This window comes from Podarcis cretensis (genome assembly GCF_951804945.1).
Source record: "Podarcis cretensis genome assembly, chromosome: 8".
NCBI classification, from domain to species: Eukaryota; Metazoa; Chordata; class Lepidosauria; order Squamata; family Lacertidae; genus Podarcis; species Podarcis cretensis.
The window spans coordinates 34,533,312-34,547,844 of NC_137177.1; the positions used below are offsets into that span (position 1 = coordinate 34,533,312).

The 14,533-nt window shown below is 45.4% G+C and overlaps 1 long non-coding RNA gene across 2 annotated transcripts in view; it reads right to left on the reverse strand.

Moving 5' to 3' along the window:
- Positions 1–4,825: 4,825 nt before the first annotated feature.
- LOC307222990 overlaps positions 4,826–14,533 on the reverse strand; it is a 30,329-nt gene continuing 20,621 nt past the window's right edge. Inside the window, exons 1-3 of one of the 2 annotated variants that reach the window (XR_013841941.1) lie at positions 9,493–10,232; positions 5,690–7,411; positions 4,826–4,948 (exon numbers count right to left, since the gene is read on the reverse strand). This is a non-coding gene — a long non-coding RNA (uncharacterized lncRNA). Of the gene's footprint in view, positions 4,949–5,689; positions 7,412–9,492; positions 10,233–14,533 lie in introns of those variants that run through there. The other variant, XR_013841940.1, reaches the window with a different exon arrangement.

The window sequence follows — 14,533 nt, forward strand, 5'->3', positions numbered from 1 at the left end:
CGTATCGAACTCGGAATACCTTGCCCTGTGCACCTCCTTTTATTCATGCATGGAAAATGGTATGGAACATAACTGTGACAGAAGAAGGCAATCTAACATACTGCACTGTGAATTCTGTACCCCTTTTGATATTTCGCCTTCTGCACTCCACGTACCAAAAACCTCAGACCCGATGGTTGTGGTGGATATGTGGAGAATGGGCATACAAGAAACTCCCTTCCAAATGGAGTGGGACTTGTTTCTTGGGATGGGTATTACCACCAATGTGGATTATGCCCACTAGTTCGGCCAAGCGTACACGAAGAAACGCTGACATTTCTCATATAGCAGGAGGAAGTACCCAAAGTTGGAGCGGTACTGATGATTGGCCACCAGAGCGCATTATAGCCTATTATGATCCTGCCTCCTGGAATCCTGGTGAGCTCATACAAGGGGCACGGGATCCTATTTATAATCTAAACAGAATAATTCGATTGCAAGCAGTAGTGGAACTTGTAACCAATGCAACGGCCCAGAGTTTGAGACTTATTGCACAACAGTTGGATGAAAGTAGAGCCGCCATTTTGCAGCTGAAAATGGGAATGGATTATGTACTTGCCAGGCAGGGAGGCCTATGTGGAGTCTTGAACTTGACAGGGAATGCCTGTTGCTTCAACATTTCTGATAATGGTGAGGCAATCCGTGTGTTGGCCACAAAGATGGAGAATATAGCACATGTCCCAGTACAAACATGGGAAGGATGGGATATGGGATGGCTCACCAATTGGTTACCTAATGTTGCGGGACTCAAAGGGATACTATTGTCTTGCTTGTTTTTCTTGACAGTAGTAATAATGGTTTTATGTATGGTGCCATGTATCATTTCATGTTTTAGAAGTACAATTAGCAAGATGATTTCAAATGAAACTCTACCTCATATCATGGCCCTATACAGAGCTTTACCTCAGGAATATGATGAAGGTCAAGCTATCAAGGACACTTGGGATGAAGGTCCTTGAGCTTGAAAGGGGGGAATGAGGCATCTAATCATAAGCCTGCATTTTTATTAAAGCTTATATGTTTAATCAGGGCCTGTATCTTAAAAGACCAGTCTTAGAAGACCAGTTGCCTAAAAACCTTGACAAGATATTTTTACTCCTAGACAAGGGGCCCCCCTGATTTATAGCAGAAAACAATTCTCAAAGTCGTAAAAAGGGAATTACAGGCTGACAGCCAAGGTTACACTGACCCTACAAATTAAGGGTGGATAAATAGTAAAATGAGCCATATCTTCTTCCTAAGGTTAAAGAAGGTCAAGAGCAGTGAAAAAGCATCTAGCTGGCAGAAACAGAACATTTTCTGGGAAGACTTTTCAAAAGCTGTTTGTTTCTTAAACTAAGATCCTTTTAAGATTTCTTTTCCTTTTAAAAGGTTGTTTATGTATTAAATATATTAGCTTAAATATAATTATGCAAAGGATTTAAGAAATGCTAGATTCTTATTTCATATAGTTGTAAGAGTTGTAACTATCCTGAAATTAAGTCAGGCACCAGCCCCCCCTTGCCAGACAGAAGACGCCAATCGAGCGCTCTTGATATATGGTTGTCAGGCCTTTTGTTTAGAAACCTTCAAATGAAGGAGATCTCTCAATGTTGATGTGAACTCAATCCTTGACATGCATAAGATAAAAATTCAAGATTAATTATCTGTTTTGGAAGGCAATAGGGCAAGGAGGGCAAGAGGTGAGCTGGTAATTAAGATTCCTTGTTGAGACACATGTAAGATATATTACTACTTATTTGTCATTTATAGATAGAAGAATATATAGCTTTTTGATTTCCATAAAAGGGCAAGAAGGAAATGGGTGTATCTTTTGTGATTGGTTCTAGCAAACAGCCAATAGGAATTTCAACCAGGCTGATTGGACAGAGGCAGCCACAGGAGGAGCAAGGGGGCTGGATTAAGGAAATATAAGTGCTGGCCAGAATGGCAAGAGGCCAGGCCAGAGCTTGGTAACCATATACCACTGTGCCTCATATTTATTTGTCTGACAAATAAATTACTATTTTAATTTCTCTATTGCTGCGTTGAATATTTCATTCCAGCTAAGCGTTAACCACAAGCAGGGTGCTACAATATTAGAATCCTTAATTTGCGTGAAGCCAAGAGTAGGTGCGGTTGGCAAGCAACACTAGTAGTTTAATATTTGTATGCTGCTTTTTCAGCCAAGTTGAGCTCAAAGTGGCCCACAGAAATAGCAGAGCGTTAAGAAATAACAGCAACACTTCCTAATACAAAAGAATTACACAATGAAGGTGCAATAAATGAATAGCCTAATGAATCCCTGGAGCAGCCTAGAGCAGGCCTCCATTTCCTAGGAATCTCCTTTGTCTGGGCCAAGATGCATCACTTTGACCCCACCTTGCCTGCTGCAGGTGTTTTCTTTGCTTCCCATTTTGCTGCCTGTGACCTCCACAACTCCCTGTGGCAAGCCACGTCACTTCTTTCCTCACGTCAGACAGGAAGCAAACGTGATGATGAGGTGGCAGCAGAGGAGGCCCCTCAAGTGGCCTCATGCCACAGTAAACATGATAGTTTTTAACATGCCATTGAGTCCCACGTGAAGATCTCTCACTAGTAATCTGTGGATAGTATTTTTTAGCATAAACCCGTAATCATTTGCAAAATACTTTTGCAGTCTCACAGCAAACCTAGAAAGCAGGTCATTGGTAGCCCCATTTCACAGATGTGATTTTTGCCAATAAGTTTGCTTGGCCTTACCATCAGGATGGGGAACTGGAAGTGATTGACTTTTCTCTCTGACTCCCCTCCACATCCCTCAGTCCAGGAAGTCCATCACAGAGGAAGGTGTCCATGTGGTTTTAACTGTGCTTATGACCCAATCTCCTTAAACCCTGGCCATCTCCCCCCCCCCCCAAAAAAAATATCTGAATCTCCCCCTCCCACAAACCTAGCTTTTGGCAGGTATCCAGATCTGATAGCGAGCCCAGACAGTGACTGAGTGGTGTCCAGTGAACTGGCAAATGACGAGAGCTACATTAACACTCTCCTATTGTGTGGGCATTAGCACATGGCGGAATGCACACATAGTGGCTATCCCTTCTGCTGAGACATCTCTTCTGCTCATCTGGCTCCTCACATACCAATCCCACCCAGCTAGGGCAAAGGTAAGCAGGGTGGGCAGTGGGCAGGGGGCATGGGGCCAGTACTCTTAGCAACTGCAGTCGGAAAAGTCCTGCCCGTTAGGGCGCTTCTTCGTATTTTGCTTCCATTAACTGACAGGCTGGTACTGTCTCTATACATCTCAGCATGAAACCTTTTTAGCACATTTAAAAGGGCTGCAGCGCATGAACAGCTCCTCCCTTTCCTTAGCGTTAAAATAAATTGACATATCTGCATTCGCCTTGTTACAGATCACAACCACGCAAAGGGTGACCCCTTGTGCATCACCAAAAAGGAGGGCAATCATGGACACTGATAAAGTTTACATATACTAATTTGTATGTGCATGTCCTAATTTCTAAAGAAATATTGTAATTTAAATAGAAATACTGCACCAGATTTCAGGGCAACAGAAGACTCCCAAGTTCAATCCCCACCATCTCCTGGCAGGGCTGGGGAAACGTTCTGGAGAGCCACTGTCACTCAGTGTACTGAGCTGCCAATATCATTGGTCTGACTCAGGATAAGAGAGTTTCTATGTTCCTGCATCACCCTAGTAGGGAAGATGGTGCCCTTGTGTTTTGTGTTCTTTATCTTAGGGCTCATCCACACTTACCTTTCCCCCTGTGCTTTCTAGGGACAGGTCCATGCTTTTTAAGTGCTGTGTCTGAGTGCTCCCCCACCCCCGGTACTTTCCCCATGAAAACTCAGCCTTTAACAGATTGCCGTTTGCTCTGATTCGGCATTAAAGAGTGAGTTTTCACTCAGACTTTAAGATGCAGACCTGTGCCTAGAAATATAGCACAAAAGGAAGGCTGGGTGAGCCCTTAATCTCAGGTGTGGACTGGATAGCCTATTAAATAGAGGACATCTCTAAATAGAAGGCTTCCCTCTGTAAAATAGGACACATGGCCACTCTATGCCTGGGTCCATCACATGGTGAGTCTGCCAATGCTTCCTGGCAGTGCCAGTCTTTGGGGTCTGATGGGGGTTTGAACCACTTGCCTAGAGTTTATGCCCTTCTTTCTAATCCCTGTCAACACCAGCCACATGGAATCATTCACCCACACTGACTGGTAGTTCTCCAGGATTTCAGACAAGATATTCCCAGCCCTGCCTGCAGGCACCACAGATTGAACCTGGGACCTTCTGCAGACAAATGTGAGGCTCTTCCACTGAGCTACGACCCTTCCCCTTAATGAACATTGCATATGCTAAGATATAGAAGCCATTGCTATAATTTAAATAGTAATGTGTCCAATGTCTCTCAGCATAGTAAGGAAGACTGTGTGCATATGACTTTTGTGCTACCTCAATCTGCTTGATGGGCTGCCGTGTACAAGAAGATGCAAATATGTTTTCCTTTGTTCTGGAGGGTAGGACCTGAACCAATGGGCTTAAATTACAAGAAAATCAATGTAGACTAGACATGAGACATGTTGGTATGTGATTATGAGCTCTTTGAGAGTGGAATAGTGGAGGTGCCTTGGGAAATGGTGGATTCTTCTTCAGTAGAGGCTGGATGCTACAAGAGGGCTTTATTCCAACTCAATGATACTATGAGTCTTCAAATAGAGGACTATCTTCTGTAAACTAGGATACATGCCCAACCTGTATAATGTACCTGAGTGCACTTTCATGTGGGTCAACTAACTCCAATGTCCTTCGAAAGGCATGCCATTAAGGAGGCTGCCTCTTGATGATAGATTAATGGTTGTAGAGGAACTGAGGTTGTGGAGAGCAATTTGACAACTTCTGATGATGATCTAGTGCAGAGGTGAATGCACTGAAATAAACCAAAAGGAAGATCCTATAACCAGAACATATGTATTAGCTACAAGAGGAAGTGTCGCTGTACTGTAAGGAGTTTACACAAACAATTATGTTCCTAAGTCACCACTTTGGAAAATGCAATGGCTCTGTGGTATAATAAAAGATTATAATGGCTGCTGCGCATTTGTGGCCTGTTTAACCAACTCTGCATTTCCATAATTAAAATAATTAAAACAATGCAACCAGACACTGATGATTATACAGTACTGTGGTCACTATATAGGCCCCTTGACGTCCTATTTGTTTTGCTCTCTCAAGTTGGAGAGGCAGCCCATAATTTGCCAAGTTTAAAAGTGGCAGCTCTTTGGGGGAAAGGCTCAGGGCTCCACTGGTTTATTGCAGGGTAGCCATCTGATTAAGCATGTGCCTTCCAGAGTTGCCAACTAACTAGGGGAAGAATCATTCTGACCAGCTCTTGTGCTTGTAACAGCAGCTTGAGCCACACAAATCAAAACAGGAAGATTATCATCTCCTAATGGCTGCAGGTGGTCACCTGGAAGGTTCAAGACAGACGAAAACAAGGTATCTTTCACACAGCAAATAGTTAAACCATGGAATTCATTCCTACAAGATGTAGCAATGGCAGAAGATTGCTACTCTTGTGATGGCTACCAACTTGGATAGCTTTAAAAGAGATTTAGACAAATTCATGGAAAATAAGGCTTTCATCAGCTATATGACAGCTATGTTCTACCTCCACCGCTGGAGGTGTCGGCAACCAAGCTGCCGTACACAAACGATGAACTGTTTATACTTTGCTATGTTGCCTCCAAGTTGAGAAAATAATGCGTGAATTGGCCAAGGTCAGCATCTCCCTGCGGCCAAGGCCTCTGAAATATCCCCCTCTCTCTAAACACAGTTTGAGATTGCAGGGCCTTGGAGATGAGCAGGCCTGTTCCCTCCTGGGTTGCTATGGCAACTGCGCTGAAGCAAGGAGCTCAGCTGAGAGGAAGGAAGGGCCTTTGTGTGGCCTTGGCGGGTCCCCTGGGTGTTGCCTTGAAAAATGGGGAGGGGGGAAGGTCACAACGCAGTGCAAAAACAGAGGCGCACGCCTGTCTAGGAGCTATGCAAATAGGGGCGGGGGGCCTTCAGCCAGCAGCGGTTCTTCAGACTGCAGCACTTGCCTTCCAAAACAAGCCACCCTCGCCAGGCCAGGAGGAGGGAGATTAACTGGATTTGGGAAGTTGGGTGTAGATCTGATTTCACACATGCACACCATGCCAAGCCAAGGGGTCCTTCTAAGTCCAGGCGTTTGGTGAGGAGCAGGAAGAGAAGGTGTGTGCTGCGACTTGAGTTGCCAACTGACCAGGCCGAAAGAAACAGCCTGGCATGCTGTTTGAATATATTAGAGGCAACGAAAGAGCAGAAGCTGGTGAAATAATTGGCAGCCCTAAGCCACTGTGGCCTGTTGAGCTGAGCACCAGAACTGAGCCCCAGCTACACCAGAGGAGTCGCGCCTTTGCTACTTTTGGAGATGCAGAGGGCAAAGAGACACAGTACAGGTCTGGTCTTTAACAGTCGCCTGGAGAAAGGAAACAGAAGGGGAAAGCAGAGCTTGCTGTCTCAAAATAACCAAAGAAGACATTTCCCAGCAGTCACAGCGCACGGCAGAAGCAGACATTGACTTATTTTACAGATTTCCCTCCAGTGTACATTTCTTTCTTTCTTGAAATCATTTCTAGACCACTTCATGTTTAAATAACAAAATAAACAAATCTCCAAATCCTTTACAACGTAACTCGCAATGTCAAATAGAACATTACAAAATATCAAAATAAAACATTACAGAAAAAGGTCAAACACAAACTGCAAGAAAGACCCACGCTTAAAGCAGCAACATTAACAGGAAAAACAAATTACGATCCGAAACAAAAAACAAAACAAAAAAAGCATTACAAACAAAAATTATACAAAACAGACATTCAAAACTCTACAAATAAAGCATCATTAGTAACCATTTCCAGGGAGATTTGCAAGAGAACAAAACACAGTAACACTAGGAGCATAAACCTAAAAGGAATAGGGAGTGAGAATTGCAGCTTTCATTTCTTTTAAAGAACAAGTTTCTGGACCTCATGACCCATGCTCTAGTTGTTATAGCTAGACAAATTCCTGAAATTGTCCCTGAATACAGTACAAAGGAAGCTGCCTGTTGTTGCTTAGGGTGTTTTTTCCTTTTTCTTGGCCTCAAATTTGGAAGGTGGATTAAGAATGGGGAGGGGAAGGAAAATGAAGATGAGGGTAGCAAAGGAACAGGCCAGGGCTGTAAGAGGCCTGCACTCTTGGTAGGTGTCTCTTGGTAGGCTTGTTTTCTTCCTCCCCCTTTGCTCCTTTCTTCATCTTCTGCTGGGGAGGCAAAAGAAAGTTGCCCAACAGGTTCCAACACCAAGTCCACTCCTCATATCCTCCTCATATCCTTGGGAGAGAAAATAAATATGAAGTCATTTCTGTGGTGAACTCTAGTGAAGACAGAAAAGAGTCAATGTAGGATAGTAGTAAGATAGCGAGGGTGGCACTGTGGGTAAAACCACAGAGCCTAGGGCTTGCAGATCAGAAGGTCGGCGGTTTGAATCCCCACGACGGGGTGAGCTCCTGTTGCTCGGTCCCTGCTCCTGCTAACCTAGCAGTTCGAATGCACGAAGTGCAAGTAGATAAATAGGTACCACTCCGGCAGGAAGGTAAACGGCGTTTCTGTGCACTGCTCTGGTTCGCCAGAAGCGGCTTAGTCATGCTGGCCACATGATCCGGAAGCTGTATGCCGGCTCCGTCGGCCAATAAAGCGAGATGAGCACCACAACCCCAGAGTTGGCCACGACTGGACCTAATGGTCAGGGGTCCCTTTACCTTTACCTTTAAGATAGTAGTGCAGAGCTTGAGCCAGACATCCCAGATTTGAATCTCACCTACCAACTACTAACTCACAAAAGCAAGCCGCTCTCTTCCACCACAGCACCCCTGCTCTTTTTGTAAGGCAGGGATCACAACACCGGCCTGCCTGGCAGGACTGATGTAAGGAATTATTTATATTATATATATATTGTTACATTTATACCCCACCTTTCCCCCAAGATGCTCAAGGTGACTTAGACGGTTCTACTCATCTCTATTTTTTATCCTTACAAATGGTTGTAAGTTACAACAATCTGCAAGGTAGGTTAGGCTGAGAGACTGTGACTGGCCCAAGGTCACCCAGTGAGTTTTACAGCTGAGTCAGGATTTGAACTCTGGTCTCCCAAGTCCTAGTCCAGCACTCTAACCCCTACACTACACCGGCTCTCAAAATTCACTGGATCCCCACTGGGGAATCAAGCCCAAGTCTCTCACGTGACAGGCAGATACTTACCACTGCATGAATGAGGAAATTATGAGACAATGTATACCAAGCACTTTTGAGACTAAGCATTATAAGGTGCTATTAAGAACCACACTGTCCATAGAGGAGGCTGTTTGCACACAGCAAGTACAAGAATGATAGCCTTTCTTCCCCACCCCTTCTCAATTGCCTCTGAATTTACAAGTGTGCATCTTCTTATGGCTGGTAGCTAATAATAATAATAATAATAATTTATTATTTATACCCCGCCCATCTGGCTGGGCCTCCCCAGCCACTCTGGGCGGCTTCCATAGAAACAAAAAATACAGTAAAATCACACGTTAAAAACTTCCCTGAACAGGGCTGCCTTAAGATGTCTTCTGAATGTCAGGTAGTTGTTTATCGCTTTGACATCTGCTGGAAGGGCGTTCCACAGGGCGGGCGCCACTACCGAGAAGGCCCTCTGCCTGGTTCCCTGTAGCTTTGCTTCTCGCAATGAGGGAACCGCCAGAAGGCCCTCGGCGCTGGACCTCAGCGTCCGGGCAGAATGATGGGGGTGGAGACGCTCCTTCAGGTATACTGAACCGAGGCCGTACCGACAGACATTGCCTCCATGTATTTTTATATATTCTGTACTTTAAAAGAAGGGCAGTGGCCTTTTCAGCATCTTGTGGCAATGAGTTCTACCTGTTTATGATGCAAGGTTATCATCAACCGGCAACTTATCAATTGGGACTTTGCTTCTCGAGTGTCAGAGGCTTCAGTCTCTGCATGGGCAACCCGGATTTGGGGGCAGCCCTTAAGAACTCTCAGTTGTCTCATCCACACTTTTACTGGAGTCATATTTTAATTGTATTGCATACTGATTAATTCCCCAGGGTCCAATAATTTTTCTTGTGATTCTGCAGCTGTTCCTTGCAAAAATCAGATCTTAGCCACCAAATCGGATCTTACCAGATGTGCGGAAAATCCAAAAAGAGCTTTTGCTTAACCAAAGCTTCTGATTCAGCAGGTAAGATCAGATTTTCCCAAGGCACAACCATGGAACAACAAGAAACGCTCTCAGACCGGTGAAGATTAATTGGTGCACAATACGATCAAAATACGAGTCAAGCAAAAGTGTGAATGAGCCCTCTCTCTCTCTCTCTCTCTCTCTCTCTCTCTCTCTCTCTCAGCTGCCTTACCTTTTTGCTTGGCCAATTTGCGTTCACACATGAGGATGGAGACTGCCTGGCACTGCCCTGAGGCGTCTGTTCCGCAAAGCCAAGTCTGTCACAAGGAATGCCAATTAGTGCCAATTAGGGTGGTAGATTCTGTCAGGTGGACATTTGCCCACTAGGAACTGGATGGCAACCAACAGCTCAGACTTCCCTGCCGGCCGGCCAACTGCCATTCAAACAGATAGCTACAACTCATGGGCACTGCGAGGCCTGGCTGGAGAAAAATGGAGGTGAAAGGCTGGGCCCTCTTCCCTCCAGCCCCCCACAGCCCCTCACAGCTGTCATAATTTATAAAGATTGTTCAATATAGGGGAGCCCTGTCTGCAGAATAATTGGTCTTTGGCTATGGGAGTCTAGCAAATTGTAAACAATGTTCCTTCAGTGGGCCACAGTGCTTGTTTAAATGGTGGTTAATGGCTGGTGGCTACTAGATACAAGCATCTGAAGAAAGCGCCCTGGCAGAGATAGAAGTCTCTGGGTTTTTTCCAGCTGGTTGGGAAGAAGGAACCCTGAGAGGCTTCAAGAGCACACAATTTGCTTTGGGGGGAATTGATGCGGTTATAGAGACTAGCCCTCTGTGTGTGCCTGCCCGCCTGCCCACACACTACAAACACTGCTCAACATTTATGTGTTGTTTTCTTTCAGTTAAGTTTTGTTATGACTCAATTACTCACACTTACAAGGAAACTGGCTTCGTAAGAAGTGCCCCCTGGTAGCATTAAGATAAATCCAACAGTGAATATAAATTTTGGTGGATGTAACAATGGATTACTGAATAGTTTTGTTAATGTAAAATATGCAGGGATGTACGGCATGCAAAATGAACCACAGAAAGAGAAGAAGGGAAGTAATTGATTTAAGGTTGTTTAAATGTATATATGGTAATAAACAGAAACATCACACACACACACACACACACACACACACACACACACACACACACATTGCCCCCTGAAACTGCATGGATTGGATTCAGGGACATCGCCCCAATTTTATGATAAGAAATGGCATTTGAGTAGATAGGGGTATGTTTTAAATGAATGACAGGTGCCATGCACTGGTGAATGCTGAATACTGAGATCAGACCATTGGTCCATTTAGCACTGTCCAATGACACATTGGCAGTGACTCTCCAGGATCTGAGCCTTCCCTATCCCTACTCGGAGATGCCACAGGGATTGAACCTGAGGAACAAAGGCATAGATCCACGGCACTTCCTTGTCTTTTGACATATTGCCTTAAATGAAGCCTGTTTCTGTGTAGCCCACACTACTAAGTCACCAACCTTAACTCGCTTCAATTCATTATTGTTCCCTGTGATGCAGGAAAATCCAATACGAATTTGCACAAGAGGTGGGCAAAGGAGTATTTTCTGGGGAGAAAAGAAACCCCACAAAATGAAAAATGGAATCTGTTTTTCGCAGAAGCACTTGCCAAATATCAAATGCATGATGACCAGAGAAATGGCCAGTGGTGAGTGGTGGCGCCACATCTGCAGCATGTCCCCCACAGGCTGTTTGCCTGCTTCTCAGTCTGATGAGACTAAGACTCCTGACCACCCCTGCAGCCCAGATTTAACTAATTTTAGAGCTGAGGTTTGGGGGTGCCAGGGCGGCTATTTTATTTGTGTGGACACATGCCTATAGGCTGTGTACACACTAGACCTTTAAAGCACATCAGAAGCACATTCCTCAAAGATTTCTGGACAGTCTCTGGAAATGTTTCAGATGGCAGAATTGCCACTTGCCATTAATTTTCAGAGCCATTTTTATTTGTTCTTGTGTCCCTATTCAATTGTATTTTTGCCCTTTCCTTTTATCCTGTGTTGCACTCATTGTATGATGCCCAGATGATCTGAGTTTATTGGGCATCTAACAGCACACAGAAAGTAAATAAAAAAGAAGCCGTCAACAAGCATCACGGACAGAACCAACCTCACCGCAGCCCAGGGGGTGGCTGCTTCCATTAGGCGCAGAGCATGTGCTAAAGGGAGGCCCCATCTGGTATCTTCTATTCCAGCAGGGAGAGCCAGTGCTATAAATACAGAGGCTGCAGCATTGCATGCTGTGACCCTGGGAGTGAGAATGCAGGGAGAGGAGGTGGAAGGAGAAGAGGCCTGATCACACGAGAAGGGAGCTAGTGGGCCATCCAAGGCCTGGTGAATGAAGAACAGGGTGGTAATAGCCTTACACTAGGAAGGATTCCCTGTACAGTGGTACCTCGGGTTAAGCACTTAATTCATTCCGGAGGTCCGTTCTTAACTTGAAACTGTGCTTAACCTGAGGTACCGCTTTAGCTAATGGGGCCTCCCGCTACTGCCTCACTGCCACCACACAATTTCTGTTCTCATCCTGAAGCAAAGTTCTTAACCCGAGGTACTATTTCTGGGTTAGCAGCGTCTGTAACCTGAAGCGTCTGTAACCCGAGGTACCACTGTATTTTAAAACATGAGCTTTAGTGCTGGAAACTTACAGCCATGCAGAATAACAGGAATTGGATGGCTACTTAACAAAATCTAATTCATATGTATAGGTATAAATGCAGAAATTTCTATAATTTCAGTCAGGGGTGAGCAACATCCGTCCCAGGGACCAAATGCTGCTCTCTGAGTCTCTCTCTCTCTCTCTCTCTCTCTCTCTCTCTCTCTCTCTCTCTCTCTCTCTCTCCCTCCCTCCCTCCTCCCTCCTCTCTCTCTCTCTGTGGCCTTCAGGACTCTCCCCATAACATGCCTCTCACTGAGCCAGCTCTTGTCTGGCTGGAATGTATCCTTGAAGTGTGATAAGGGCTTCTTGCACGCGTGGATGCAGAATGGAGAGGGGGTGGGGGTGAGTGTAAAAACGCTGACTTTTGTATGGCAGGGATGTAGCCTACTCAGGACCAGACCACCCATGAGGCAAAGTGAGGTGACCACCTCAGGCAGCAAGATCCACAGGGCGGCAGATCCAGCCTCCAAGGAATGTTTTGCCTGTTGTTGTTGCTGCTGCTGATGCCCCCCCCCCCATCACAATGACAACTGTGGCACACTCCTGGGAGGCTGAGTTTATTGTCTCCTCAGCAGCACCCCCCACCCCAGCGTCTTGGTGAATAGGAGGTGCTGCTGGTGGCCTCCCAGATGCAGATGTTCACTCACCCCTTCTTTCCTGGCCAGGAAGAGCACATTTTATGGTTCACCTCAGGTGCCAAAATGTATTGAACCTACTGTTCAAAGGTCACCGTCTTATCTATTGCTGCACCCATGTTTGTCTCTAGCCCCTACCCCTAAACTGGCATGCACCCCCATGAGCCTGCACACACGAGAAGACCTTAGTGGTGTCCTCATGGACATGTGTGGCTGCTCAGTCTGCTGTCCAGGTACAAATTGTAAATGGGTGACTTCAACTGCTGTCCCTTCTTAGGGCTCTTTAAATTGAATTTGGACTGGCTGGCCTTCAAACTGAGGATTCTCCTCCTCAATAGGACACACAGGCACCCTAAGCAGGCCATCTTTGCAGAGAGCCTTCTAGAGCTCAGGTTCTGCTTTGGGGCTTTCCGTCAGCATCTGGCTGGCTACTGTGAGAAGAGGATGCTAGACAATGTGGACCTCTGGTCTGATCCTATAGCCAGGCTCTTCTGATGTCCTTATCCTCTGGGAACATCTCCTTTGCACATGAAGGCAGGAAGAAGGCTGGTTGTCTGCTAAAAGTGGGCTGGGGGATATGCAGAAAACATTCCTGGTGGGTCCACATGGGGCAACTGTCCCTATTTATCAGGGGCAATCCCTCTTTTCTGGCCTCTGTCTCTGGTAAATCCTATTACTATTTTGGGGGGCAAGCCAAAAGGCAGGTGAAGGCTGTTGTCACCTAAAGGCACTAGCAGCCATTCCATCAGGCTGCAAAGACGAGGGAGAGGAAAAAAGCAGAGCAATTCCTGAGAGAACAGCTGCCTTTGCTCCCCACTCAACTGTTAGTTAGTGGCAGATTCCATCTGGCTATTGGGAACTGTTCCATCCCAGTCAGTAGTTGCCAGAAGACTAACTTTAAAAATTGGTGCCTGAGCTTGCTTTTTCCTCCTCCCACCCCATCCCCCTTTCTTTGTGTGTCATGTGCTTTTGCTGGTGAACCTGAAGGCAGAGACTGTCTCACTACTGATCTCATCAGCTGCCCTTTGGGCTATAAGCCTTTTGGGCTATAAGCAAACAAACACATTATTAAAATGTTGTTGGTGACTTGCCATTCTTCAGCCCTACCCCCAGATCTATAGCAATTAAATACCTGAATTGTTGAGGGTGATGGAGGAGGATATACCATACAGTGGTACCTCAAGTTACATACGCTTCAGGTTACATACGCTTCAGGTTACAGACTCCGCTAATCGAGAAATAGTACCTCGGGTTAAGAACTTTGCTTCAGGATGAGAACAGAAATCGTGCTCCAGTGGCGCGGCAGCAGCAGGAGGCCCTATTAGCTAAAGTGGTGCTTCAGGTTAAGAACAGTTTCAGGTTAAGAACGGACCCCCGGAACGAATTAAGTTCTTAACCTGAGGTACCACTGTATTCTTATCTCTAGAACGCATGAACGTAAATGCTCATGCACGGACAATGAATGTGTGGACATTAGATGCTGGCATTTTACAAGCTTGTGAATCTCTTCAGTAACAGATTGTAAGACAATGATTGCATATCAATAACCAAATGGATGAAAAAACTTCCTGGTTTTTTAAAAAACCAGTGTGAGATGAGGCTGTTGCAGAGGCAATGAACAATGCCTGCAGCAGACAACAGGGCCTTCAGCAATGCGTAATGAAAGGGATCAGGGAAGCAATGGGGCCAGAAATGTGCCCCTATTTTCATTTATGAAATGCCAAATAGTATGAGCATGCAGGAGAGCATCAGTTACATGCAGAGGGAAGACTGGAGAAGAGAGCTCAGATTTACCAATACTATATTCAGTTATCGAAATATCTTTCTTGAGATTTATGGAAGGGTGGACTTGAGCTGCTTCCGCATTTGGGGTTAGCAATTCGCGAT